Source organism: Limulus polyphemus, unplaced genomic scaffold (assembly GCF_000517525.1).
Source record: "Limulus polyphemus unplaced genomic scaffold, Limulus_polyphemus-2.1.2 Scaffold4110, whole genome shotgun sequence".
NCBI lineage: Eukaryota > Metazoa > Arthropoda > Merostomata > Xiphosura > Limulidae > Limulus > Limulus polyphemus.
The window spans coordinates 1-25,341 of record NW_013669720.1 but is presented as its reverse complement, the minus strand read 5'-3'; the positions used below and the strand labels follow the sequence as shown (position 1 = coordinate 25,341).

General features: G+C 35.3%; 1 long non-coding RNA gene across 2 annotated transcripts in view; it reads left to right on the top strand.

Annotated features, from left to right (window-relative positions):
- Positions 1-24,866, top strand: part of LOC111088604 — a 36,066-nt gene extending 11,200 nt beyond the window's left edge. The window contains exons 1-3 of one of the 2 annotated variants that reach the window (XR_002613077.1): positions 13,986-14,478; positions 21,504-21,603; positions 24,681-24,866. This is a non-coding gene — a long non-coding RNA (uncharacterized LOC111088604). Of the gene's footprint in view, positions 1-13,985; positions 14,479-21,503; positions 21,604-24,680 lie in introns of those variants that run through there. The other variant, XR_002613078.1, reaches the window with a different exon arrangement.
- The last annotated feature ends 475 nt before the right edge of the window (positions 24,867-25,341 follow it).

Below are 25,341 nucleotides of genomic sequence, written 5' to 3'. Positions count from 1 at the left end.
TGTGCTCCATAGTGTCTTTAAATTCAAAGCCAAAAAAGCACATTTCCACTTTTTTTTTATAGATCCATATTAGGGCGTTTTTATCTCCCTTCTCGGGCAAAAGTCCTAAAACAAGGTAGGCCATGTACATCGTGGGACAGTTTCTAGTTGCCCTACAAAAAACGATGGTAATCGAGCCAGCCAGCTGTGGATGATGGCTGTTAACACAATGAGTGTGCCCGGGTGGTTAGGACGCTCGACTCGCAATCTGCAGGTCGCGTGTTCGAATCCCCGTCACACCAAAACATGCTCACCCGGTGTCCGAACTAGGACGCCAGTGTGAGAAACACCGTACGCAACTAACTACCACACAACGAGTCATCTTTACAGTAAGATACCAAACTGTTTTAAACAGTGGGTAAAAGTATAGGCTTCAGGCTCTACCATCGCTGTGGTATTTTTACCAACTTCTGTTTTCTCGTTTCTTTTTCTAATACAGTCGAGAAACTCAAATTTTATGTTTAAAATAAAAATCTTTACAAAGAGCACTTCGTGATTTTTGAGCTGTTACTATGGTAACTTTTGTTACTGATGTAGATGTAATTTATGGTCGTTATTGTCATTTGGAATGAAAATTTGTATTGATCTAATTAATTCTTTGTGTTATATTTGTTATTGAAATATAATAAAAGATAGTTCAAAATTAGTACTACAATTTTGATAATACTATTGCAGTCTTGTTTACAAATTTCAGGTAACTGTAAAATCTCCCTCCTCCCATCCTTTCGACGTTGTTCGTGGTTGTTCATTAGATAGTATTTACAGAAAGATATTCTGTGTATAGTGACACGATTCGGGATTTTGTACAAGTATCTGTGCGCCCTGGGTTTGTTGTTGGGCGTGCTTGGAGACATTCAGAATTTGTGTGTGTGTGTGAGTTGCTGAATTGCCGTTTGAAGGTACTGCACGTTGTTTGCGGGTCACCTTATGGTTAGGGCGCTCGAGCTGCAAGTTACGGGATCGAAACTAGGCGCTGTGAAGGTCTATCTGCTGTTCGTTGATAAAGAGTAGCCCGAGAATTGGCGGTGGGTGTTGCCGGCTTGTTGCTTTTCCTGTGGTCGGCAGTTAAAAATTAGAGACGGTGGCAGATAGCCTTAGCAACTTAGCCACAAACAACCAATTGTACGTACTCTCCTGTAACTATGATAGCAGCTTAACCACAAACAACCTAATGTACGTACTCTCCTATAACTATGATAGCAGCTTAACCACAAACAACCTAATGTACATGCTCTCCTGTAACTATGATAGCAGCTTAACCACAAACAACCTAATGTACATGCTCCCCTGTAACTATGATAGCAGCTTAACCACAAACAACCTAATGTACGTACTCTCCTGTAACTATGATAGCAGCTTAGCCACAAACAACCTAATGTACGTACTCTCCTGTAACTATGATAGCAGCTTAACCACAAACAACCAAATGTACGTACTCTCCTGTAACTATGATAGCAGCTTAACCACAAACAACCCAATGTACGTACTCTCCTGTAACTATGATAGCAGCTTAACCACAAACAACCAAATGTACGTACTCTCCTGTAACTATGATAGCAGCTTAACCACAAACAACCTAATGTACATACTCTCCTGTAATAGTAATAGCAGCTTAGCCACAAACAACCTAATGTACATGCTATCCTGTACCTGTTGAGCTAATTACTTTATTTGTAATTAAATATTAAATTAGACAAATAATAATATTAGAAAACGTGGTCACCTATGTCTGCGCGTGCCATATGTTTTTGATATCTTACATATCGTGAGAACGAAATCGTATCAAGAGTATTGCGAGCGGTGCACCTGCGCAAAACACCGACCCGTAGGGGGCACGAGTTTGCATCTTTTAAGGTAAGTGTAGTCCAAAGTATAAATTAATTTTTTTGAGGAGGCGTGCAGGACTTACATCTCGGACACCATCAACGTGAAAATATTATGTGCAGTGACAAATCCCGTCACTCATCCCATATTTCGGACGGACAAATCTGGGGTTGACAGCAACATGGAGAGGCTGTGGCTACTGTACGACTGTGAATAGTGGGTGGTGAAGTGTCATGACGTGGACCTGTACCGGACTTGGGAACCATGCTTGACTCGAGTTGTAGCGTTACAGCCAACCATACACTGCCTGTATAATAAAGTACCATTCCGTTTAGCATGTTGTTTCCAGGAGAGGTTTATCAAAAATTAAGTTCAGAATCAGCCTTGACCTTACAAGAACCTGAATCAAATTGAACTGGTCTTTTTTTTAAATGTCGTTAAGGAGACTTTTGCGAGAAATATTCGGGGTTGTTATGTTATACAGCTTTTGATGTATAAGTAATATTCTGTTAGTTTAATCGGCTAAGATAATTAGTTATCATTTTTTTTCGAGTACAAATAAATGTTATAATAAATGTATGAACAAGTATTCGTAATAACATCATTTATGCTACTCTTTATTTATCTATTAACTTTGGTATAATAATGTAGAAAATACATATTAATAAAAATGTATTCTTTACCGTTTTTATTTGCAGAACTTTTCACTACAAAATCGGACAAAATAAAATTATCATACTTCTGTTTGTTTGTTTTTTTATAAAAGATGATTGGTTTGTTTGTTGTGAATTTCGCACAAAGCTACACGAGGGCTATCTGCGCTAGCCGTACCTAATTTAGCAGTGTAAGACTAGAGGGAAGGTAGCTAGCTAGTCATCACCACCCACGGCCGACTCTTGGACTATCCTTTTACCAACGAATAGTTGGATTGATCGTCAAATTATAACGTCCCCACAGTGAAAGGACTAGCATGTTTGGTGGGAGGGGATTCGAACTCGCGACCCTCAGGTTGGGAGTCGAGCGCTCTAACCACCTGGCCATGCATCTGAATTTTTTTGTTGAAAGCAGATAACACTATGTATTATTCAGTCGTGTTTTAGACATATTTTTGTAGAGAGAGCTGTTGTCGTGAAACAAATTTTCATTTGGCGGCAAAATATTTTTTGTGAACAGGATACAAATAATAAGGGTCTAATTACTTCAAAATTACTTGTCTAAATTGGATAAAGCACGTGTCATATGAGCAGAACTCGAATGGATAAATGGTGGGAAAAAAGTCTATAGGCCTAACAGCTTGAAAGGCTTTGAACTGTCAAATATGTTATATAATTGTACAGTTACCTAAAACATTTAACCTCGGTTTAAAAAAAACGATAACAATCCGCCATTGGCGAAAATAGTTGCAAAACAGTAAGAACAACATGTTTTTAAATAACTTACCACTAAATAGTTGATACAACTAGAAATGTTGTATACAGTATGTCAGTGTTACATCCTGCATCAGTCGATAAAAAAATCAAGGAAGTTTTTTATGAGACAAACTTCTCGAGATTAGATAAACCGGTTTGATAAGTTTTAGAGGCCACTGTTAAGTTCATCTTCGCTAGGTTATTAGCTTTAAAATTTAAATAGTGAAAAATGAGGAAGGTATTTTTTATACGCGTGTTGTGTAAATGTCAAACGATATTTAAAAGATGTTGCGTAGTTGTTATTGAAAACAAAGTTGTTGCAGGTCGATATACCGTGACAAAATGGAAAGCCTTTTTCTAGCTGCTCTTTCATGTAAAACAAAAGGGGGGAGGGGAGAGACTTACCATCGCGATGCAAACTTGGCCAGCTTTAAGATTTTACTGTCAACTATACCCCGAATACTAGATGACTGATTTATTTCAGTATTTGTACTTTGAGACTATTTCAATTACAGCATTTTAACTTTGATGAAAGGTCTTGTTTGGTTGTTGGTAAGCGCTAAGCTACTCAGTGAGCTATGCCCACCACGAGTATCTAAACCTGATTTGTCATAAAACTGAAGACTTACCGCAGAGACACTTAGGGTCATTGTTTAAAAGTGAACCAAACTATAGTTTGTTTTTACTGCAGTAAATGGTGGTAAAGAATGGAACAACTTAACGTTTTTGGTGAGGAAAATGGTAAGAAATTTTCCGATTAAACATCCAATAAAACTTTTACGATCTATCGAGATGTTCTCTAGTGTGTGTGCTACAGAATACATATGTTGTAACTGGTCATAACTTCTATGTCATAGTATTGGAAAGCTAAGCTCAGTATTTCTGTATCAAATATGTTTTGACCAGTAAGTAACGCCCCCGCCCCCGAATGAAGTTTCTATCGATCGGTGGGACTACGGCAATATAACACAAGTTGTACAAAACATGATGCCCCCTGTGGCACAACGCTAAAAACCGAGGTTTGATACCCATGGTTGGCAACAGCATATATAGCTCATTGGGTAGCTTTGTGGTTAAATACAAAGTTTGACAATAAACTTGTTCATAGATCCTGATTTCAGTCTTTAAAAATTTCCAAAAGCAGAGGGTTTATTAGTGAAAATTATATACAATAACTTGATAATAAACATTATGCTTAAATTTCCGCTTTTGTTCACTCGTAGATCAGAGAAATGTTTAACAATGTAACATCATTTAAATCTTCGTATTGTGAGATTTGTTGCACAGAAATACAAGTTTTGTAATAAAATTTGATTTTGACGTTTAAAATTCATCAGGATAGATCATAAAAATAAGAAAATTGACAACTGGAACGCCATTATGAATTAAAATTAGTTTATGACAGACTAGACTTTAATCAACCAACATTCTACAATCATTGCTGAATTTTAAAGTTAAGGTAACAACTTTTAAATAGATTTATCTAAATTTCACACCACTAGCACATGTAAATCATGTTCACGTGCAATATCAACAGTGAATTACAGGATGATGCGACATAAATTTAGTGACACTACATACAAGGTCTGGTCCAATTCTGTGACACTACATACAAGGTCTGGTCCAATTCTGTGACACTACATACAAGGTAGCGGCTTACTGTCCGAAGAACAAAAGACAATACTTCATGTGGTATCATCTACATTTTTACTCTATTATCAATGCAGAAAAACTAGAATACAGTTCAAGAGACCACATTACATGCTTCTAGTGATTCACTGCTCATAGTTTGCACTCTGGTTATTACTGAAGTCAAGTTTTATTGTTGTTTCTGTGATAAGAGGTTTTTGAACTAGTTTATGTTGGGGATAATAGAATCCTGACCACCTCTGAAGGAACCGATCAACTAAAACATATTCTGACATACTGCAAGCCGGTCAAATTACCCATTTCTCTCAGTGAATCCTCCGGCGATTGGTATCCATAGTTACCCCTAAGGGTAGGATATCCACTTTAAATATTTGATCAACTTTCCGAAGATATATTTTTGAAAAGCCAGTCAAAGATGCAGTACTAGTTAACGCTACTCCTACTAGATGAGCACCTACTATCACGCCCCTTTTAAAGTCTGAAAGATCCTTGATCTACACTTTGTCTTGGAATCTAGCCATGCTATGAATAAACTTATGCGATTATAGAACAAGTAATTACATAAGCAAACAATACAATATTATAATTAATAAAGCGTGCAGTTAGTGTATGTTCAACAAAGTAAGCCAAGAAGAACAGAGTGGCGAATAATGAAATAGTTCATATGTGATTCTAAAAGTCCGTCAATAATAATAATATTACAAAAACATAACAACAAAAGGCCGATTTTGAGTTCACCAAAATGTATTACACACAAAGTAATTCGAGAAAAAAATCACAACAAGAAATCTTGAGGTCTGGGTAATCAACTAAACACTGACTTATGTATTTACTAACACCCGCATCGTATTAGTATCGTAACCAGTTAATGCGAGTAATTTGACAAAACAACAAACTAGAAAGGCACTCAGTAGAGCGCGTACCTTCTCCGTGCAGCGTTGATCATATTCGGCTCTCAAAACGTATGAAAATGTGTCCGTATGTGTGCCGTTATCAACGAACACTGATCATTTTTGGCAGGACAATGAGGAATGATGTTCTACATATGTCCTCCAAGTTTCATCAAAATTTGGTCATTTTTTACTGAGCAAAAATAGTGTAAAAAACCGATCCCCATGTTAACAGATAAGAATGTTTTGGATTTTGGTGACCTTGACCCTCCAATAAATAACCACTTCTAAGTTGGGTCATAGTCCAAATGTGTACCAACTTTCGTCGAAATCCATTTCAAACGTTTTCGAGAAATCTTACTGACAAACACACAAACATAGGGGTGAAAACATAACTCCCATCACGTTGGGTGGCGGAGGTAAAAATGTTTTACAAACTCAGATGGAAGATCACTAGGTACATGGGGTACCTCGTTGAGCACCGGAAAATGGATAAATTACCATAATACTTCAAATAACCGAAATTCCAAAATAACTTTTTGGGGCATTAGAAGGGCAAAAATTACATATACAAACAGTTCTTCAGGGCTTCTGTTATCAAATTTAATTTTATAATGAATTAATTCTAAGAAATCTGCTCCAAATGAAAATAAGTGAATCGCAAGCACTTTCAGAGTCCGGGGTTATATTCCCGCTAAAAAGTTCAAAATGATGCATTTACTTGTATGTTTTAATAAAATACATACACCTGGTATACAAATGTTGTAAAGTGTACTTTCATCATGGTCAGGAAGGTTTTGATTAAACAACAGAGGATTCCGCCAGCACTACAAATCAAACAGATTGTTGGTTACAATATAGTTAATGGGCAGGTTTGAATACCGTGTAGTTCCACAGATTTGATACTCCAAAATAAATAAATAAACGACGTTAGTAATGAAGTTCTTGGTTTAAAGACCATTTAGTACCAATCTGTATTGGTAGCATTTCGGACCCGAGAGGTCAATTTGCTTTTCATAGGGGGAAAGTTGGTTGGGCCATCTTCTCACTCTTAAATCTTCACTCTTCTTTATCTTAAATTCAATATACAAGATATATACCTTTATAAAAGTTCTTCTATTACTGTATTCTATTAATGATAGTGAACAGAGATTGACTATACGGGTACGAAAAAATGATTTTAGACTTGTCACAAAACACAAAATCTGCAGGGGTGTCAAATGCCTTTAAAATATTACCATACAGATTGCATTAAATCAGAAACTCGAGGGGAGTTTATTAGGAAAATTGGACTTTGGGGTGATTCTGGCATTAGAGAATATAGCTCGACTAGAAAAACTTCAAATGTGTACGTCTGTTAACTTTTCACAGCTAACACCAAGAATTATTCTGTAACACTTATGAAACAACACAAGATAACAATCATTAACATTTTATAACACAATGCTAAAACAACAACAAAAAGCTAATTAAGTCATGTATATGAGTATTGGCCGCTCATAATATTTTCATATGCTATAATTAACTATCCTTTTTTTTTTTTATAAACACTAGAAGAAATATCCGCCCTCGGGACAGGTATAACTGCTAGTTCCTGCAGAAGGCTATTGGTCCTGCGGTCTTTTCTGGAATTGTCTGACAGTTCTACAACAATGTACTCATACTTGACATTCAATAATGTTCACCATCCTTGGGAAAAAAGGATTTTATTGAAATTTTAGTTTAAAAATGAGCTATCATCACAGAGTAAATTTCACTGAAGTATTATTTTGTAGACGCAGTTATCAATGAAAGTGCCTTGCTTTTCTGTTGCAACACTCGTGAGATTTTCACTAAGAAAAACAAATATTCTTTTATTATTTTTTTTTCATTTGAAATGTACTTCTTTTTTAATTTTTATTGGTTAAATCTAAAACATATCATTTTTGTCGAAATTTAAAGTATTCTATTTATTGCTCAGTTTTAAAAATATTATCAAGTTATGATAGGTGATGATCGGTGCGGTAGTTTCTGAGTTTTGGACGTATACATAGAAAGCTCCGTTATAATAAGGTGTTCCAGGTAAAACATCAAATCCTGATGCAACATTCAGCATAATGCTGTGTATCTTATTGATATTTGATAGAGATAAATATATATATAATAGTAATTTCTCTCAGGAGGAATAGAAGCTGGTTAAACAATGGTTAACTAATCCCTCCCCCCTACCATTTTAAACATGTTCTGTGTTATCATTACAGATTTCAGAATTGGACCAGGGGGGTGGTCTAACGATGTGGAGAGCGTTTTCGTGGAAAGTTTGAGTTCTTTGGTTCCTGTAGAAGATCGAATAACTTCGATAATGTATGTGAACATTATTATCAATCATGTTCACCCCCAAAATGCTACGGTATATTCCCAAGAAAACACTTCAACAATCCATTACACTCCTGTCCTAAGAAACTGGTTCGGAAGATAATACAGTGGCTTTAACCATCTTCCTTGACCACTGCAATCATGGATCTCAGTCTGACACAGAATCTTTAAGATTAACAGAAACCCTATGCGGACATATGTGAAGAAACATACTCTTTAGTGAACAAGCTACACTCTGACAGAGTATCCAGGTAGCATGAAATATATTGTGTTTAGTCAGTGTAATAAAGTTCAGTAAAAATATAGTTGGATCATAAACCTGTTATCAGTAGGTGAGTGTCCTGGTATATGATGGTTTAGTCATGATACATTCATGGTGTACTAAGTAACAAATTATACTCTGTTGTTGTTGTTGTTTTTTTCTGATGTTTTATGAAGTTAAAAACGAATATTAGAATTTCTGGTTTGTAACTTTAAATAATAACACGCTTGTTACTGCAGTGAAAGTTCTAGAGTAATGTAACGGTGTTCGTTTCCTGTTTAACTTAGCGTGGGAGTCTACAGAGCCAAAGAAATGATCAGTTGTTTTCATGCTCAGTTGAATACGAGAACGAATATCAAATGTTCCGTTGTAAAAATTCTGTATGACAAAACCCAAAATGACGTTGTTAGTTTTGTCGTTTTGAGTCAGAAAATCTAAAATCTGGAATTAGAATAAGTCATTCTATGCCTATAAGTAAAATTTATAACCAAGTTTTTAAAATATTAGATATAGCTGTAATGTGTGTTCTTTAAAACATTAAAATCACATTATACATCTTCATGAATATTTTTTGGACAACCTGAATTGGTGAGACGACATTTATCCGTTCTTAACGCGATTAAGTTACCCTAAAAAGGTTCGCGTTAGAATTAAATGTTTAATAAGGTCCACGTTAATGCACCGAAATGTCTTCTTAACTCTTACATAATAAGACAGGTTGGCAAAAAAAACAAACAAACTCCGATCGTATATTTTGTTAGCCCAACAACACAATTGAAATGTTATGATTCATAATGATTTTTTCATATATATATATATTTCATCGTGTCTGATTCGAATTTTGTACTTTAGCTAATGCGTGGACATGTTTAATGAAAGAATTACAGTAAAGTTTCAATCATTCCACTTGATCATTCTATGTTCTTGACCAAGTCACTTTAAGTCTTGTTATTGCTTTTTCAACGATTAGCTAACCACCTTGAATGTATGTTGTTCTCTCAACAAATAGAGAAAAACCGTTTATGACAGAGTTTGACGAAATCTGGTGGAGGTGTATTTGTAACAAGAAGTCAAAGGTCGTTGGTTTTTGTTAGCTTTGTGACGACTGTATAAATAAAGTCAACAAACTGTATATATTTTCATAACAAAAATAACAGTAAATACAGCCATAGTCCAGAGGGGAGTGTCATTCGAGCGAAATGTATTCCGTACATGTGTTTGATTTTCAATAAGGTCACTTCATGTAGGTTCTGACCTCTCCTGTAGCATGAGGACGTGTGTATGTGTGGCTCTGAAGTGGATAGATCAAGCCGAACTGAACGTTCTGCCATTGACGTATCTTCTTTCTTCGGAGATGACTTGTCTAGAATATAGTGTTTTGTCTGTTGATAAGATCATTGAAAAGATTCAAAGAGCTTCTAATCAGCATATGAAATGATATATTTTAACTTGAATAACTTTACAGCGATGTGCACTGTTGAGGAATTGAAAATATATTTTGTTCTTTCTGGCGTCTGTGAAGATGGTAAAACTGTGATGAAGTAATGTGAGTAACCAACGATATCTTGCACTTTTTTCTGTGTCAAACAAGGCATTTTAGGCCTGGCATGGCCAGGTGGTTAGGGCACTCGACTCGTAATCTGAGGGTCGCGGGTTCGAATCCCTGTCCCACCAAATATGCCGTGGGGCACGTTATAATGTGACTGTCAATCCCACTATTTATTGATGAAAGAGTAGCCCAAGAGTTAGCGGTGGGTGATGACGATTAACTGCCTCCCCTCTAGTCTTACACTGCTAAATTAGGGACGGCTAGTGCAGATAGCCCTCGTGTAGCTTTGAGCGAAATTCAAACAAACAAGCAATTTTAAGTATGTTGGATTATAAACCTAGCTACACAATGGGCTACACTGTGCTATACCCACCACGGGTATCGAAATCTGGTTTTTAGCGTTATAAGCCTTTATAGACTTGCCTCTGAAGAATCCTAGGGTTAGTTACGTGTAATATTTCTCCCTTTAACTTTTGCTGACTAAAAATGGACACAAATATAAATTAATCGTTTCCTGTATAAAATGACTAGTACTTTTAGACTAATTAATCTCGGACTGTTGCCCCTGTATAGTTTTCGACCTCGTTAGTACCGCCTTTCACCACTGTTGACTTTATGGAATACAATAGAATTAAAAATACACTTTATTTATCACGCAGCAGGTTCACTAACCGCTCACACTTTTTCTCACGTATTATTTTCTATACGGTCTTCTTGTGGAGCAGCGGTAAGTATACGGACTTACAACGTTAAAATCCGGGGTTCGATTCTCTGTGTTGGACACAGTAGATAGACCAACGTGGCTTTGCTCTAAAAACAAAGAAGTTTTCTCTACTACCAGTCATAGATTCACCGTGAGAGCCCTCTAGTGTTCAACCTTTACTTTAGTCACTAGTTGTTAACCACCATCTTACTTGCAAAAAAGAAACAAACAAATGCATCTAACGAATGCTAAAATATGTAAATAACATCAAAACAAATTTAAATTAGTCGTATCTAAGAAAAGTTGTGAGTAATATTTCGGGCAAATGAAGAATCTCCACCGATCCCAAACTTTGAAGCTCAATTTTTATGATACATAGGTATACTAATTCTACTTCTCAATAGATGGCGCTGTATGAGATGAAGCTTAATAAAATAAATTATTTTATCAAGCTCTTTCGTTATGGACTATGAATGTGTTTTTAAGAACGTATTAAATTGTAATTATTATGAACTATAATGTTTGGAAAGCGTCGAGTCATGAGTTGGCTTTCATCTGTGACATTATAATTATACCCAACGATTTCAGCATCTTGAGAAATTCAGCCAATGAAACAGTGCACCCGCTCAAAAGAAAGCTTGTGGATACACAAGGTGTTCCCTGAGTTGAATGTTTAGCTAAACAGCGTTATTTTTGCTTCGTATTTGTTTAAAAGGTTTTTATTTCACGTGCTATTTGAAAAGGGTTATATTTAATTTATTTAAAAATGGAATATTTTCTTTATAATTTAAAATACGTCAATATGTGTGTGTGTGTGTGAATTTAAAAAAATAAGTTGCATTTGTAATATTTTTTGTCATGTAATTTTGGCGTATTATTTTTGGTTTGATTATTGGTAGCGTGTGAATTGATTTGAACCTGTAATTCAATTCTGGTTACTTTATTTAGTGGGGCCCGGCATGGCCAGGTGGTTAGGGCGCTCGACTCACAATATGAGGGTTACGGGTTCGAATCTCTATCACACCAAACAGGCTCGCTCCTTTCAGCCGTGGGGCGTTATAATGTGACGGGCAATCCCACTATTCGTTAATGAAAGAGTAGCCCAAGAGTTGGTGGTGGGTGGTGATGACTAGCTGCTTTCCCTGTCTTACACTGTTAAATTAGGGACGGCACCGCAGATAGCCCTCGTGTAGCTTTGCGCGAAATTCAAAACAAACAATTATTTAGTGGTTCCTTTTCTTTAATATTATTATTTCAAGCGTGGTTAGTAGTTGTTTCCTGTTCTTTGAAGTTATACTCTTTGTATGTTTCCACATTTTTTTTCTATACCTTTAACACCTCGTGTTTGTTTTATATTAATTTGTTGTTGTTTTTTATATTATAAAAAGGTTTTTTCTTACCTTTTTCTACTGTAAATAAAGGATTAATTTCCTAGCATATTGGTTATTTATGTTATGTTTCTCTTATAATGTGTTTGCTTTATTAATTTTGTATTTCAAATGTTAAAAGTTTCATTTATTGTAATTTTGATTTTAAAGGGTTCTTTATATTATGTGTATATTTTGTGTTTCGTCAAATGTATTCTAAGTAGTTTGTTTGTTGTATTTTGATTTTTAAAGGGTTTTTATTGTATTTTGCCTTGTTATCTGTTACAGTCAGCACTATACATTGGTTGAGGTCGTGATTCGTACATGTGAGGCTCTCTAAGGTGTTTGTTTAGAGTGTTAATTATATTGCTTTTTCGTGACGTCAGTGTCCAGTTTAACTGAGGGTTGAGGTTTCGATGTGATTTCATTAGATCGCATAGTGACTTTTTTATTGGATTTCAAATTGGCTTGAGGACAAGCCTAAGGTAAGAGAGAGAGAGGAAGGTTGTAGTATGCACATACTACATACCTTAATCGTTTCTAGTATATACTTTCTGTCTACGAATTTTTTTAGTTATGATTTGGATAACCATAAATCCAGTTGAAGTCATGAGCTAAATTCATCTGGAGTTGTTATTTTTTTGTAGCTTTATCATTAAAGGAACTTACCAACTGTTTCATGGGATAGTTTCATTGTATTCTATTTGAACTTGTGTATGGGGATGCCTCGAGACTGTCAAATGTAACAGAGATATTTCCGAATTCTGGCACCCGTTTTCTTATTGGTCAGCTACAGAGATAATATATACGTATACTGTAAATGTAATTTTGGTACTTACAGATCAGATTCAGTCCTAACTTTTGACGAAATTAGTAATTTGTTTGTTTTTTTGTTACTGAGAGAGAGAGCCAAGATTTGCTGTAGAAGTTCTGTTGTTGAGTGCTGCATTATTCTCTTCACCCCATTTAAACACATATTAAACATTTTAATTTATTTACAGTTAAATTATTTTATTCATAATAGTTCTACCACTAGTTGATGGCCAGTAAACAAAGACTTTGCTGAAATACTTCGCTTTGACTTCAACAATGTGACTTACCTCTTTGAATACACCTGCAACAGATCGCTACACCCATCTTTCTGAATATGTAGCTCCACGTACTTCTCGTCTTTTTTTTTAAAGATCAAGTGACTGTAAGCTAGATGTTTCCTATGTTAACAGTATTTACATCAGTTCCATAAAAGTCTTCAGTTAAGTACTTAATCCGTATAATAAGCTAACAGAATATCTCAAACAATTATTCTTAATCGTTTTAAACATCATAACCAGTAAGACTTAATAAATAGAGTAAGTAAACGGTGCAGCTAAATAGGAAGGATTAGGTAAAGAGACAAATCTAGGGGAAAAAAACAAGAGGGAATCCTCAATAGCCGCGGCTGTAATGAGTTCTCAAAACGCTCAAGAGATGGAGCTATGGGCTAAAAGTTTGTACTTGAAAAAAACAAAACTCGGAACCATTCTATGATGAGCCACTATGCCGCGGCTAAAAAAGTATGCTCAGCAATACGTATTTATAAATTAATGGTTGGTGCTATACTTAAATGTTAAAGCTACGTATAATAATAATAAAAAAGTATACCTGAACTCGTGGTTGAAAATGAACAGTAATATATGTATTAATATTATTACTGCGCTGGCATGCTTTGTTGTTGATCGTGCGTGAAGTATATACTTGAGATATTTTGATTACATATTGTCTCCCCCCCCCCTTTTCACCACCACCAGATTTGACTGGGTACGCCTTAAGGCTGTTCTACAATCCTTAAACTTTTAAGAAATTAAAACTCCATAATATCCATGTAGTGGATGTCACATACTGGCCCCAAGATTTATTCACTGTCATTGTTCGAAACAAGGTTTGTTTTTCGTGTGGAACACCGCTACCAGTAATTTACTGCAGTTGGACCGTCAGGTGATTGGTCGCTGTATTTGACGTAATTAACCTACAAGCCACATGATCCGTTTTCGTTCCACACATTCACTAACTTAAGAGATGATAGAAGCGTGTGTTCTTTTATAATAAAAGTCGATGATCTTGAACTCCTCCCAACTATTTCATGTACTAATTAATATTATAAGTTTATAAAATTATGTATTCGGTAAAAGGGGGTTTCGTATTCAGTCAGTAAGAAAATATAATTTTAACTTTATTGCTACGGTAATCTGTCTGGTGCTGGCACTTAGAAACTACATGACGGATCTGTTTGATTTTGTGCTGTTCTCAGAACAGCGTATTTTACACGTGAGTTTGGAAAAGTACTAGGCCTAAAGTTTTCACATGGAAACGCTTGGTAGTATGGCAGTGAGGCTGCTACGACGAAACCGGAAGTATGACTTTAATAAGGCCAGTAAAAAAAATTCACCGAAGGTAAGTTTGCTGTTTCTCTGACAATATGAACTTATTAATATTTTAACAACTTGCGAAGATGATATAAAAGAGTCGAACTTGATAATCATATCTAGGTGAAATGCCAACTTGCACACCATCAAAAGTTGTATTTTGTTTAATTTTATGGCGTTCTTGTAAATTATGACAAAGATCAGAAATTGGTGCAGTTAGACAGACTTTCTGCACAGTGACAAGTCATTCTATAAAGTATAAATTAAATTTTGTGTATTTTATTTATTAATTTTATAATTGTTTTTTAGTGAAACGAAAGTAAATCTACCTGTTGTATTGTTAACGTCTTTCACTCTGTATAGCCCTTGTTTAGACAGTGAATATTCGTCAGATTTATTTGATTTTTAGTTACTCAGATTAAAGTAAATTCAGAAGTTTGTTTTAACCTGAGTGAATTTCACCATGAATTTAGTTAAAACTTTGTGTGTGTGTGTGTATATATTATTAATCCAAAATATTATTTATCAAAAAATAATCGGAATTATAAAAACAAATTAATATAGTTCGTATATTTGTCCTTTTCTCCTCCCTCACTGTTTTTATTTACGTTGACCAGATCTACATGCCCCCCCCCCCCCGGTTAGACACTAAACAATCTGAGATCCAGGAAGTCGTTAAAAAACTGTGTCAAGAATTTTAACATTAATCCATTGTATAAACCACTTCATACAGTGATAAATTGTTAGTGGGAAGTGGTAATCTTACACAATCCCTTATTGCCACGCTACGCTGAAAGCTATAGGCGTAGCACACTAAAGCGGCATGGTCCAACTGACGGGCCGCACCCGACCCAACGATTAAGTTTATCCCGCTTACTATGAATCTCAACTTAAGTTCAACATGATGCTCTAAGATATTTTTTTTCTGCTCACAACTAACTTTAAAAGGAAAGTCCAATTCTGGTAAGTTGCATAATTAATAAATTATGACTTCCCAATATGTTTCCATCCTGTAGTCCCAGTCCTTCATAGGTAAAAGGTGGAACTACCCTTTTATTTCTCTCGTGTGTCTGCTGGCACATACCTCAATTTATTGTATTAAATGTCCGCTGTCTATAAAGGGATTCTCCAACTCGTGGAATTTGTCGTAAGTTGGTCGAAAAGACGTTACAATATCAGTACTGTTCTGTCGAAACCGTGCTGTATACGTCGACCAAGAGTTCACCGTGACTGCGTGTGTTGTAGCTCATGTTTAGTTAAAAGAAAATATTTTTTTATCTGTCGTTAACCTCAGAATGTGTAAGCCCAAGATATACCTGCTTTGTACGAGTATACTTATCTCTAAGCCTCCTTGGCGGCTGTTAAAAGGTTTCTAAGAAAATTCAAGGTGACCTTCAGGATTGAATGGACTCGTCAATTTTTTTTTAATACGATTACAGTTATGATATTGTTGTGTATCATGATTTGATATTGCTCTACGAAGACCAAAATAGATGTCGCCAGATGTTTGCCTTGTTTATAACGAACGTTGGATTTGATTATTTTAAATTCAAAAACCAACACACGTTAAACACAGGTTACTGAAGAGTTGTCTGACATGGTGTGCTGTTTTGGGAGAGCTCGCCATTTCAGTTGTAGGGGCATTATAACGTTACGGTCAATCCCATTATTCGCTGTTAAGAGTATCCCAAAAGTTTGTGGTAGGTGGTGTTGACAGCTGCCTTCCCTCTAGTCTATCACTGCTAAATTAGGGACGGCTAGTGCAGATAGCCCTCGAATAGTTTGTGCGAACTTCAACACAAACTAAACTACTACTAAAGAATCTTATATCTTTCCGTACAATTAATCGCTACAATCTTTATGGCCGAAAGTAACTATCAGCGAGAGTGTATGGGTAACTAATTAAACGATTTTTGTGAGTAATAATATTGTTACGACAGCGGAAGTCACGTGACGCTGGTAACACGTCATGAGCTTCTAGAACGTTCGTGTCCCTTCGTGAAGTCTCGAGTGTTTACTAGATATGCGGTAGTCTTTTATATAAGCCGCCAAGAAGTGACGGCAACAACGTAATTGAACTGCGGACAGAGATAGAGACGGACACTTGAGTCGAGCTCGTGAACTATAGCATTTGTTTAAGTTATAGCGTGACTGTGGAAATTAAGTGTATTGCAAAGTTGTATTGAGAAAGAATAAACTAGTTTTGTTTAAGAAAGGACTTGTATCGCTAAAGTTTTTTTCGGAAAGAATTTTTACGGAAAAGTAACAAACGAACAGAGACGTAACAATATTTGAATAGCTATACTCATCACCAGGTTTATTTTGATTTTTTTTTACTTAAGTAAAGTGTTTTGATCTTAAGTTAATATTGATGATCTGATGTTGAATGTTTTAGTTTTTCCTTTTAACGTATCATAAGTTAGAGGCCTTCAGTTTAAGCTTTTCAAAAGAGTTTTCGTCTTAGTTTTTGGCTCTTATCGAATGGCCTAATTAGCTTTCTATCTTTCACTAACGCAATGACGTCAGTGTGGTGTAAAACGGAAAGTATTTTGCATATTATACATGCAGGGGGGGGGGGGGATTTAGAAAAGGATAGTGACAAAATTCATTTACTTTCGCCCTCCCCGAAGTGTAACTGGTCTTGCTTGTTCCGCTATTATATACATACATTATTCACCCAAGATGTTATCCCCAATTTCGTCAGTTGGTACATACTTATTGTCACTGAAAGTTATTCATGTTAAGTGCATCTCAATAATTGTAAGTGTCCACTCTCCGTTCGAAATTTAAGAAAAATTATCACGTGGCGGGCAGAGCACAGATAGCCCATTGTGTAGCTTTGTGCTTAAGAACAACCAAATCAACTTGTTGTAGAATTTTCTAGCAGTTTTTGTGTCAGTTACGTACAACGAGTTCCACTTCTTTTCTTGTACAGCCTTGAGGATAACGTTTAGAAGATGACAATGTACCGTATTCACCTATATCTGTGCCGTATTGATGGTTTATCAATCACTGCACGTGACTGGACCATTTAATTTATATTTATGGAAGAGGGCGGTTACCAGTCTCAACAAGTGACGTTTGTGTGGTTTAAACATCTGATAAATTGGTGGTTTATCATCATTAGTCACTGTGGCTGCGTTGTGGTATAGGCGGATGATTTGTCTGTGCTAGATTAGAGGATTCTCAGTCAGTACACGTGGTTGGTTGTGGCTTAACTGGATTTATGTGATTAATTTGTGACGTATCAGTCCCTACATGCTACTGTGTTATGGTGTAGTCGATTCATCCGCTTGGATGTCGCCACTGTGTTATGGTGTAGCCGATTCATCCGCTTGGATGTCGCCACTGTGTTATGGTGTAGTCCGATTCATCCGCTTGGATGTCGCCACTGTGTTATGGTGTAGCCGATTCATCCGCTTGGATGTCGCCACTGTGTTATGGTGTAGCCGATTCATCCTCTTGGATGTCGAGTCTGAACACCGTAAATGATGATGGACAACAACCGCATTGTTCAGATTAAAGATTAATTTATAATTTGATTTATTTGTTTTCCAACTTTATTTATCTTGTATTAAACATACTTTCACAAGAAAGTGGCTATAAAACTGTATTGATATCTTTGTATGGGTTTCAGAATATCAACTTAACCTCTGTTTATTTGTTTTACGGTTCACACTACCTGACAAATACACAATGAAAAATACTTTGAGTAGTCTTTAACAACATCGTAGCTCACCAGAACGTAGCATACAAGCTTCACACCCATCAGCTTAGTTATTGAAATCTGTGAACTTTTTATTATTGTTGTGTCACAGTATTTGTAAGAATTCTCTTCGCTAGAAGACTTTTGTTTCATTTGATATCCAAGCTATAAGTAATTAGCCAGGGACAGTTCTGAAATTTATTTGGAATGACGATATTCAATTTTGTTGTTGTTCTTATACTTTATTTTTCAGAAAGTTATATATATATATATATATATATATATACTGTATTTCTGGATTGTATGTTGTTTATAACTTTAAATTGCTATGTTGGCGTAGGACTGCAAGTTTTACACAAGTCTTTAAATCGCCTTCATTCGATCAGCGATTTGCTTGAATCGACCATTCTGGTAATTATTCCTAAAGGTTTCTACTGTGTGTTGTGCAGTATTAGGCTTAGTGAACTATCAATACCAGAAGGTTTCTACTGTGTGGTGTGCAGTATTAGGCTTAGTGAACTATCAATACCAGAAGGTTTCTACTGTGTGGTGTGCAGTATTAGGCTTAGTGAACTATCAATACCAGAAGGTTTCTACTGTGTGGTGTTAAGAAGTGTGCAATGTTAGGCTTGGTGAACTATCAATACCAACCATCACAGAAAACATGAACGACTAGGCCTAGCGTTCAACTATCGCCAGAAACGTGAAAGATTGGGTATAGTTAACTATACTTGTCATAAAATATTAGTATTAGGCCTATTATGTTTTTAAACACTGCGTTATTAATCCAGTCCGTTAGGGATTTTCAAGAATTAGAAAAGTGTATGAGAATAATATTCCAACCACATTATGTTTGCCAGTTCATTGCGTACGACGCGTTTCGCTCAATCCAGGGCTCATTAGGCTGTCTGGGACACAACAAACACAGTAGTGGTCGTAAAACTATTTATATAAGCCATTTGTTACAACAAGAACAACTGTTCAACCATCACAATAAGCATGAACAACCTGTTAGGCATAATGACAAGAAACGTGAACAATTAGGTGTAACGTCCTTTCGTCACAATAACTTTAAACAAGCCCGAGAAAAACTTATTTGTAACACTCGTTTTACATTGTCCTTAAGTTTAAATATCCACTTGTTATATAATAAAAAAACAGCGAAATTAAACTTATTTTATTCGTTAGTTGTCTTTACCCACTTTACGTTTATCCGTGTGTTTCAAGCTCTAATCATGTGTTATAATTTCGCTTGCATCGTACGGAGTTGACTCCCGCAGACTTACAACGCTAAAATCAGTGGTTCGATTCCTCTCAATGGACACAGCAGATAGTCCGATGTGACTTTGCTATAAGAAACCACTCGTACGGAGTTAGCAAAAAAGGAGTCCGACATTGTTTGTTTCAATCTTCATTAGAAATGTACATTCTTACTCGGAATAACGTGGATTTACCAAAAAACCGCACGACTTAATTAAAAGATATAAAACAGTTTTCAAGGTCACCTCCTGCACGTGACTTTTAATAACTCAAAATCAACAAGTTAACAATTAGTAGTGAGCATATAACAAAACCATATTGTATTATGACGTGGTTCTTTTTAATTATCTGGTGGAAATAATCCAACGTTCAGTCCACTTAAATGAAAACAGTATGTTTCTTTTAATGTTATTACAAGCTCGAACGCATATAATATACTTGTAGATCTGAGTTTTCGGCCACGCTAACTGTACTGTACAACATAAAATCTGTTTACTTGTACAAAATAGCGCGATAGTTAACAGAGATTCACTCTTAAAATAATTCATTTTCCACCTAACATCAATAACGTAGATCTGTCTTTTTCAACTTAACGTTAAAATCACCAACAATCCCCAGCCAGCTCCTTCTAATTGACAAACAAATTAAATATATATAGCTTACAACGATATACATAAAAATAAATTGAACGGATGTTGTAATCGGGGTTTTAGGCGATTCCACAAGCTTGTCTTGAACCTTTATATGTGATAGTTGGAAACTCTATTAAAGACTCTTTTTTTTGCTACACTAGGCTTTTGTGGGAACGCTGTATATTAATTAGTTTGATGTATGCCCGAACCGAAAATCTCCGTGTCAGTTTCGGTTGCATAAAAATGTCCCGTGATTAAGGCAACATCAATATATGTGGGATGTATTTTAAACAAACAAAACAAGCTTGGTATTTATGTAGAAACACTTGGTAATTAAATTTCATGACGGTCAGGAAATTACGCATGCGTAGTATCACTTATGCCTTACGGATATGTGGTACTCGTATAATACAGTACCAGTTGAGTGTATTGTAAGTTAGTGTGACTGTCAGTTTGTGTTTGGTGCTGTATAGCAGCTGTTGCACTAAATGTGTTATTTTTTAATTTTTATAGCTTCTTCTGTAATGCTAATTAATGATTTTTTTTCTATGTTTCACTGTCATGTCACTTGGCACATAGCTTTGATATTAATATTATTATGGAAATGAACTATTTACATGTCTTTAGGAGCTGGTTGCGCCACCTATCTCGGAAGACGTAGAAAGAGGCAATACTCAAAAGAATTATGTAACTGGCTTGTTTAGTATACAAAAACTAGAAAAAAGTGGAAATCTGAGTGGGCGGGTGTAATTGCCTAACCCACTAGGTTATGTGCGCAACGGGGAGGGGGAGGCTTGGGATGCTGAAGCCTCCCCTTCAGTCAAACACTTCTAAAATTTGTGGAAACATATGTATCAAGAAACGTCATATTTGTTACCTCAATACCTGACTTTAATCTGAACTACCTTAAAACAATGAAAAATACACTTTTTTTGTTGTTTGCCCAGTAATGGCGAGTAACCATTATACACAGTCGTAATTTAAACAACTTATCAGTGAAAGTAAGAACAAATGTACAATAATGTCATTAAATCTGTTAATCCAGTACCGACGAGGCCTTTCGTCGAATACCAGGACTCATCAACTGTTATGGTGTTGAACTAGATGGTTGAAGTTTAGTTTTTTTTATCAATTTTATATAGTTCCGTAACCATACTTTCACCATATCTACTGTCATTTTAAGATGTCACTAAATCTGTTAATTCAGTACCGACGAGGCCTTTCGTCCAATACCAGGACTCATCAACTGTTATGGTGTTGAACTAGATGGTTGAAGTTTAGTTTTTTATCAATTCTATATAGTTCCTTAACCATACTTTCACCAAATCTTCTGTCATTTTAAGAAGTAGGTTTAAATATATTTTCTTTATTACAATAACATTATTTTGTATATTAAATATGTAATAAAAATAAACGAAATACGTTTCCGGTTTTTTTGTTTTTTTTTTCTTGCAGAACTCGTGGGTGACAATTCTTAAAATTGAAGAGCTCCAGTGACGGAGGTATTCTCGACCCTGATGATCAACTGAATTATGTTGCTGACGATCGTGAACAGGTGCTATTGATATCTTCGTGATTCTCAGCTTTCTTGTTTTATAACAGGTTTTGTTTTTCCTATGACATATTTTACATGTTTGCACCTGATATTGGTAATAAGAATCTTTTCTCTAAATCTTATTATTGTAATAAGGATTCCAAAATTGACAAAAGTAAATATTAAAATATTTTAATGATAAGAGATTGAAAGAAATTTGACCCCGTAAGTGCAGCTGGGTGAAATTAATTTTAGTAGATCGTTCTATTATAGCCAGAAAGCTTTATACGATCACCTAAATCTAATCATTAATTAGTTATTTTAAATTTAATTAGTGTTTACTAATTAGTGGGGAGCGCGAGTTGTCCACGTAGTAGAACTCTGGATTTCGAAACTAGCGAGCCAGATTCGCATTCCTGCGATACCATAAAATGTACACGCACTTTAAGCTATGGATGCGTTATAAGGGTGACAATCAATCTCTTAGGGAGGTGCCAACTGCCTGCCTACCTTCTGACCAGTAGTTCAAAATTAGGGACAGGGGCAGATAATCTTAATAGCTTTGTCATAAATCAAATACAAGACTAATTAGTTTATAACAATTAAAATAATTACGTTGGTTATCAACTTGATCGTATATGTTACTAACGATTGATATCCGACCGCCACAACCTTATTCTGAGTAGAAAGCTATACGACGGAAAGTATACAGTTAGTAATTTTCGTTCTTCATTCCTTTTATCCTACAAGCTAGGACTAATCGTCGTATTTAAATATCATTTAAAATACACGTCGGATTACATATCTAATTTCAGATCCAATAACCTTACAAGAAATAGTACTTTTCAAAAGGTAACCTTGCGTCTTCAGGGATTAACTGTGAAGTTGTATTTTGGCGATGTTCGGAAGAAATAGGCTTACGTACATGAAGTTATGAAATTCGATATAATTCGGATAGATTTTTGGAAGATCGAGTTCAAATAAACAAGCGATCCGACTAAAGGTTCGATTCTGATATTCGTTTCCATTTTACCGTTTTTAATGAGCGTTCATCTGAGCGTGGAATCCGATAGGTATTAAAATATTAGATCGTCTGCTACGGTTACATAACTTTGTTCACGGAGCTCATGTGAACAACTTAGACAGATGACAAGGAAATAGCTTTCGAAACGTCGTCCGGTCACGGCTGACGTATTTCGGTTTATGCCTTAGTATAAAAATAAATGATACCTAATTGACATAGATTAGGAAGTCGGAATTTGTTAAGCCTAATAGGCAGCTGAACAATATAATGAATAAGGAAACAAGATTACACTAGCTGGCGGATTCTGTAAGCTAATAAAACGTACAACTTAAAAGGACCTGCCGCGATCCGCGTTGATAATTAAACTTTACCTTACCTTACTTGTAAATTGTTTTTTTTTTTCTTAATACATCTATATGATCGATACTTATGGAATATCAAGTAGTTTAAAAGAAAGGTCAAACCAAAACGTTTACAGTTAACAGTTATAATGTTTAATTAGCCGTGATGACGAATCTGTCTGTATTACTACTTTTGGCGCCTTCACACACGTGTAACTAGAAACTCGTGCATAATCTTCAAAGTTAACGTGCTGTGAAAATATTAAAATACAAAGCTCGTTTCTTAATTAATGACAGTATTTACACTCAGTAAATAGTTTTGTTAATTTGCTGATATTTGCTCAAGAATTGTTCTTGTTAATGGGGGAGGGGTAAGTTACGTGTATTTTATATATATATATTAGGTACGTATACTTTATTAACTAGTCCTAATGTAGTGAACCCTGAAGGTGTTTGTTTGAAGTAGACATAATTGTGCTACTCCCGCAGTTTTGATTTGTTTAAAATATGATTGGGCTGATATTGACAGTGGTATTATTCTAGATTTGTATATGTATCTAAATAGAATCTAAATACAGATTAAGCTGTTAAGAACTTTATTGTTTACACACTAATGACATACATACATTGTCACACAGTATCTCAATAATTCTTAGATGCAGGATTCTCGTGTAAGTTTATACATTTTTATAAGTTGTTCAATATGCTGTATTTGTGTGCTCTAAGAATGTGTGGTACAATAGGTTTCAGTGGTCAAACTTTAACAGACACGGTTATTCCCAAACTTCTCTTAAACCACTCAAATACACTAGCTTTTAATATAACGTTTCAGCAGACCTAACACAACAAACACTGTGGTAGACATGCCAAGTAAGTTGTTTTGTATTCAGAAAAGTGTAACATGCATTCCAGCTTCTTTTGGCTCTTGAACTATTGGTCAACCTCGGAGCTTAACTATTTGTCTTGCCTTGGCTAACCACATTGCCCTGGCATTTAGCCAGTGAATTTGAGGTATTTTATCACCAAGAGAAAAATGTACGTGCAGAATTAACTTCAATATTATTACTGGCAATACTTAGTATTGATAAAAACGTGTTTGTATTAGTTTCTAAAACATGCTTTCTTTTCTTCTTTTCAAGCTGTCACTAGTTAAATTAGAACATGGCTTAACTCTTGTTTTATACTTTATATAGCTAGAATTTCAAACTTATTGTTGACCCCTAAGTTTCTCAAAGAAGTCGAAAACCATTTGAGAACAACAGATTAGGCCAAATGGATATCATTGAATGTGTATGTTTGATGCAGGAAGCTGTATTTCAGTATAACCAGACATCTACGGGGTTCCTACACATCCTGGAAAAACATAGAGGTCCTGAAAAAAATTAAGAAAATATGTGACTTCATGAAATGCATTATCCGGTTTAATAACAGTTAATCATCTCTGTGAACAACTAAATTAAAATGTAGTCACTTAAATAAGATGTACAAAAATGAGAAGCATGAGGAAGAGGTGATGCAAAGCTATCAAGTGTCATGAAAAATGGCTGAAATGTATTGGAAAAATTACTTTGAACCAAGGATAGGAACCTTGGATAAGTAACGATAATCTGAAGAAAACCTAACCGTATGAACATGTTACTATCTTTAAAGTTTTTTCTGCAGAATTATATATTTATTCGTGACTTATTTTTTAATGAAAACCTTCCACTAATTATTACAAATTTGTTGTTTAGATTATTGCCATTTATAAGGAGGATCCATCATCTTGTCCACCACGTAACAATGGAAATGACATCAGAGCAGGTTTTGTTGACACTGATAGTCCAGTTGTATTTAGTGGAAACAAAGTGGACATTGTCCAGGAGGATGAGGAATCTTGCAGTGCTACAGATGTAGAGATAACTGCAGCTCAGATTTCTTCAGGTAAGGTTTAGGTCTCTTTAAACAAATAGTGCTTTAAGTTTATACTTTTATGTGTGTAGGTGGTAGGACCAAAGTTGGGTTGTATCACAATTGAAATGCGAGACAATATAAAGACAATTACAGTAATTTATGTGTTTTTTATAAGGTAAAGGCTCGTATTCCTGTAATTAAAATTTTGTGACGCTAAACCAAAAAAAAGTGTGTGTTAAACTGGATGAATTAATTATGAATTAAAAACTAAATAACTTTAGAGCATTTTATACAGTTACCATGGCAGTCGCATTGGTTAGTAGTCATAACAAATGAATAATGATTTTTCTTCTGTTACAGTTACTATGGTAGTCACATTGGTTAGTAGTCATAACAAATGAATAATGATTTTTCTTCTGTTACAGTTACTATGGTAGTCACATTGGTTAGTAGTCATAACAAATGAATAATGATTTTTCTTCTGTTACAGTCACATCGGTT